The following is a 5,288-nucleotide window of genomic DNA, read 5'->3' on the forward strand; positions in this document are numbered from 1 at the left end:
TTTTAAAAGATGCTCAGCTGCCTACCAAATCATAGGATGAAGGAAAGGGCCTAGCAGAAAGACAGTCGCTCTGACTTCCCTTCAATGGACAGCACCAAAGTCATACTGAACACCAGTTTTTAAAGACTTTTCTGAAAAAAATAAGAAACACTTAGCCCTTTGCTACCAAGACCTGGTTGAAGAAAATGCTGTTGGTTCCCTGAGGGCTGGCTCTGCTGTCTTGCTCATTTCTGCATCCCTGATGTCTAGCACAGTGCCTGGCATATAACAGATGCTCAGTAAACATTTGTTTGAGTGAATAAACAATTCGAGAAGCCAATGGACAAATCTTCTTTCACATCATTCTATCCCTTTATGGAATGTCTATTACAAGTGAAGAATAACACAATAGAGGTTTTATAATACTCCTCAGGCCCTGAGGCTAACCAGACCTGATTTCAGTCCTCACTTTATCACTACTCACTATAGAGCCCTGGTCAAGTTCTCTCCACCTCTCTATCTATGTCTCAGTTTCTTCATCTGTAACATCAAATGAATAATAGTACCAACCTCCTAGGCTTCTTAAGAGGATTAACAAAGACAAAATATGGGAAAAACGTAACATGGTGTCCCATAATTATGAGATCTTATTATTGACACTACAGTGGTATTAAAATTACCAAAAGGAAGACAGCATCTTGTAAGTAAACTTTATTTATTTATATATTTATTTGAGATGGACTTTCGCTCTATCGCTGCCCAGGCTGGAGCGCAGTGGTGCAATCTCGGCTCACTGCAAACCCCACCTCCTTGACTCAGCAATTCTCCTGCCTCAGCCCCACTGAGTAACTGGGATTACAGGTGCACACCACCATACCCAGCTAATTTTTGTATTTTTAGTGTAGACGGGGATTCACCATGTTGGCCAGGCTGGTCTGGAACTCCTCACCTCAAATGATCCACCTACCTCCACCTCCCAAAGTGCTGGGATTATAGGTGTGAGCCACCGTGTCCGGCCACATCTTGTAGATAAACTTTAAAAATCTTTTTTCTTTGTTATGAACAATTTTAAGTATATACAAAAGTAGAGTGTAATAAACCTGACAACCAGTTTCAACAATTATCAGTTCATGGACGGTCACCCCCTTTCCCAGGCCTTTGTATTATTTTGAAGCAAATCCCAGACATGATGCCATTTCATCTGTAGTACTACAATAGGTAGCTCTAAAACAATAATAAAAATAAAACCCAAAATTCCATATCACACCTAAAAATAATGAATAATGATTCCTTAATTAGATAAATGGTTGGTCTACTGAAAGCCACAAGAAGAAAGGAAGAAGAGAATCAAGTCTGTTCAAGACAGGGGTTTAAGCAAGTTCTCCCCAGAGTCAACACGATGATGGAAATACCCATTGTCACCATCAAGGTGGACTCTCCCTGCTGCGGAGTGGGGCTGAGGTGGGGGGAGGGCAGGGAATGAAGCCAGTATTTCATGCCTGAAAGGAGTCAGAGCGGAGATCCCCTAGTGATTAAAACTTTCTTACTTCCCAAACAAAACGGCATTTCATTTGAAACAATTCTGTACAAATTCTTCTGCTTCCAGATTGATGGGAAATTAGAATTTAATTTTATCTTTTCATCTACCTTGAGGCCTTGTTGACAGTGTTGGTTTTTATGCAGGTTCTATTACACAATTAGAGCTAATTGAACAGTGACAGAACTGGTCTGGTTTGTGAAATTTAACAGAGCCTGAAAGCTCATGTTTTGGGGAGAATTCAATTATTAAATACGTTTTGCTTACCCCACTTCCCCTAATTTCCCCTCATTTGTTTGACAAAGTCAGCAACCCAGTGGAAACCTCAATATCATTCACTGCTGCTCTCATCATAAAACCTCGAATTTAAATATTTTCCTTTTATTCTTAGCTGGAACTTGGAGCAGTTTGATTGCTTCAAAATGAGATCTACTGGTATTGAAGCTGTTGAACATCAATAGTTCAAACCCAGATTATCATCCCCCATTTAAATACCAAGGTCAATGTGAAGTCTAGAGCTCAGTGGGCAACATTAGCAGGGAAGTGAATAACAATGCTGAGAAGGTTGCAAGCTAAGGAGCATGAGGAGGTGAAAAGGGAACATAAAATGTGCTGCATGTTTCTTCTTTCAAAGCAGAAGCTACCTTATAATCACCAAAAACTTGGTGGAGAGATACAAGCCTGGAGGAGATACAAGCCTGGATTCAGAAGACTGACATAGAACAGAGGCGCTGGGAAACCTGATGTTATCCTCACAAACCTTTCCATATAGAGCTGGCCTCAGAAAGCATGCGTCGCAACTGCCCTCCAATAACTGAAATTTGTTAAATGACAAATGATAGTGGCCTGGTCCACTGGGATCTGGTTTCTGAGGAAATTTCTGATAGGCTCTCTTCTAAGACCCTTTGATCAGGAATAAAGTTTTCCCTGCGTGGCCCCAGCTCCACCCAAGGCCTCACAGTCTCAGGCACCCAAGTGTCTAGAAATGTTCACAGGTGCTGGGTCATGGGGTTGGGATGGAGGGTCTACACTTGAGAACAATTCCTCTGCTCCTGTCTGTATGCGGAAGGCCATCCTTCCCTTTCTCTTTGAAGACTCTGCCTCCTCCACTTCAGCAGCACCCAGTCCTCTCCTTTCAGCACTTGAATTTTACCCCCTTCCCTCCCACATTCTAGTCTTGGTTAACGGTTGTGATGGAGGGTGGGAGGCAAAGTGGCTTTACAAGCCGGCTTCTGAAACTTTTCATCTCCCATTTAAGAAGGAGAAGAAAGAGACAGAGAAGGCTAGACGAATAGAAGTCGTAACCCTGCCGTAGCTCCTTATTATCTACTTTTCCCTTGAGAAGCAAGCTTAAGGAAGGCAGGGGCAATGTCTGTCTTATCTGCTGCTGCATCCTTGCTGCTAAGACTATTTCCTAGTTTATGGTGGGACAGCAAATATTTGTGAAATGTTATTGGATAGGTGGACGGATGGATACTGCTTAGAAGCCATCATTATTCCTTACTAAAGGAGTTACTCTACCAAGAACTTGAGAGTATACAAGAGAAAATAGAAATCAGTATACATTTCCCCTTTTGATCTAAAGAACCTCTCTTTTTAACAACAACAACAACAAAACCTTTATGAGTCGTGGAGGCCAAAGCAACTTCATCTTAGATGCTAATCTGCCATGTTGACTTCTGATTAATCCTTTTCCAGGAAGCCTTCTAAGATGTCTGGTTTATCTATTGTTCCTTGTATGAGAACATATACTTGTCATAAGTCCTGCCTGTACGTCAAAAGCACCTTGATGTTATCATACTTCAATTGTCACATACATCCCTTCTGAATCACGCAGGCCCCTTCCCAGTGGTATGTAAGCCCTGGGTCTGTTGCGGGACAATCAAAGACTGGAGAGACTGAAAAAAGTTCAGGAAAGTTTATTAAATTAAGGTGATCACCGGCTCAGCTAGTCTGAGCCCCAAACAAAGGGCTTTTCCCACTTTTAAATATCTTAAGGTGGGAACCACGTGAGGTGGGAAGCGAGCTACAGAAGCAAGAAACAAAGGCAGCATTACAACATTTCTTACATTTTGAGAAAGAAATGTCTTGCAACCTAAACTTATCACTCTTGTGACCCTGCAGCCATGCAGGAATTCACCGGGTCTTAGGGGCATTAGGGACTGACCAATTTGGACTTTAAAGAAGAAGTCATAGAGCAAGAACTCTGGGTCACAACATACTTGGGGCTGCCCGTTTCCAGGATCACAGACCGAATAACTAGTCTGGTTATAAACACAAGTTCTTGTATGAGTCCCTGTACACTCACAGTAGGTCTGGTATAACAGAGTTTTAGTCACACCTTTTCCGGACCAGGCATCTATCATACAGTGATGACGGTCATCCTGGTCCCCTTTCATAACCATAGATGAAAGAGTCAGTGGCTTCAGTATTACTAATATGATTAAACTTACACTATGCATGGGCACTTTTCTAGGCAACAAGCTTGGCAGCATTTGCAGAAATAACAGGACAGCAAAATAATTACTACAAGTAAGAGTGTAACTATGTTTGTAAATTTAAGCCACATTTACTTATGTATCATTGACTTCCTCAGGCTTCAGCCATGCATAGACTAGTCAGCCTCCATTTGTGTGACTAGAGCAGGGCTCAATGTTTCCTCAAGCTTCAGTCGTGCGTGGACTGACCAGCCTCCGGTGTGGTCGGAGCAGGGCAGTTGTCCTTGTCAGCAGTGGCTTGATTTCACCACAGGATCAACCATGTCGGGTGGTCTGGGTTTTGCTGACTGATCCACTGGTCCTGGGCGGTGGCTGTTGCTAGTTTCAGCCGGCTGTGATGAACCCAAGGTGTGATACTTGCAACTCTAACAGCAGTGGGGGTAGACAAGATCACAATATGGGGGCCATCCCATAAAGGCTCTAAAGTGGTTGGGTTCCCATCGTTTGACCCAGACAGAGTCTCCAGGTTGGAAGGGATGTACTGCATCTGTGAGGCTAACAGGTGTTCTTTCTCTTACTCACCCTGTATTTCCTGCATGGCCTCACCTAAGGCTTGCATTTGCCTTCTTAAGGTTAATTTCCCAATTTTTAAAATCTCCTTTTATCTGAGTAATGATGGGGGTGTCGGCCAAACACTATCTTACAGGGTGAATACCCAGTTAATTTAGTAGGAGTGCACCTGACTCAGAGAAGGACAATGGGCAGCACCTGGTCCCACCTTAGATGAGTTTCATGGTAGAACTTTTTAAAAAGCTGTTTGAGTGTCCAGTTTATTCTTTCAACTTTCCAGAACTCTGTGGGTGATAAGCTGTATGCAGTTTTCATTTGATTTTTAACCTCTGCGTTAGCTGTTGTATTATTTCTGCGACAAATGCTGGGCCATTGTCTGATCCTAAAGTTAGAGGCAGTCCGAATCTAGGAATAATGTCCTTTAGTAAGATTCTAGTTACTTCCTGAGCTTTCTTTGTCCTGATGGGAAATCCCTCGACCCAACCTGGGAAAGTGCAGACAAACACTAGCATGTACCGGTAGCCTCCGGCCTGAGGCAGCTCAGTAAAGTTCACATGCAGGTTTTCACAGGGTGTAGCTCCAGTTTCCAGAATCCCTGAGGGCCATGTTGGCCCCTGCTATGGATTGTTGGGGGCACAAGTTAAACGTTACTCACAAATGGCTCCAGTGATGGCGGTTAGGTGCAGCAATAGAAATGCCATCCTACAAGAGTCTCTAACGCAGTTTTTCCCATATGTGTTCCTTGATGAAACTGTTTTATGAAC

At 43.0% G+C, this 5,288-nt stretch overlaps 1 protein-coding gene across 1 annotated transcript in view; it reads left to right on the forward strand.

Annotated features, from left to right (window-relative positions):
• The first annotated feature begins 443 nt into the window (after nucleotides 1-443).
• The window catches only part of IL22RA2 (interleukin 22 receptor, alpha 2), a 30,586-nt gene continuing 25,741 nt past the window's right edge, over nucleotides 444-5,288 (forward strand). The window contains exon 1 of the mRNA XM_011978424.1: nucleotides 444-679. The gene's annotated coding sequence lies outside the window, so the exon portion shown is untranslated. The remainder of the gene's footprint in view (nucleotides 680-5,288) is intronic.

The sequence above is a fragment of the Mandrillus leucophaeus genome, unplaced genomic scaffold (assembly GCF_000951045.1).
Source record: "Mandrillus leucophaeus isolate KB7577 unplaced genomic scaffold, Mleu.le_1.0 Scaffold194, whole genome shotgun sequence".
Lineage (NCBI taxonomy): Eukaryota > Metazoa > Chordata > Mammalia > Primates > Cercopithecidae > Mandrillus > Mandrillus leucophaeus.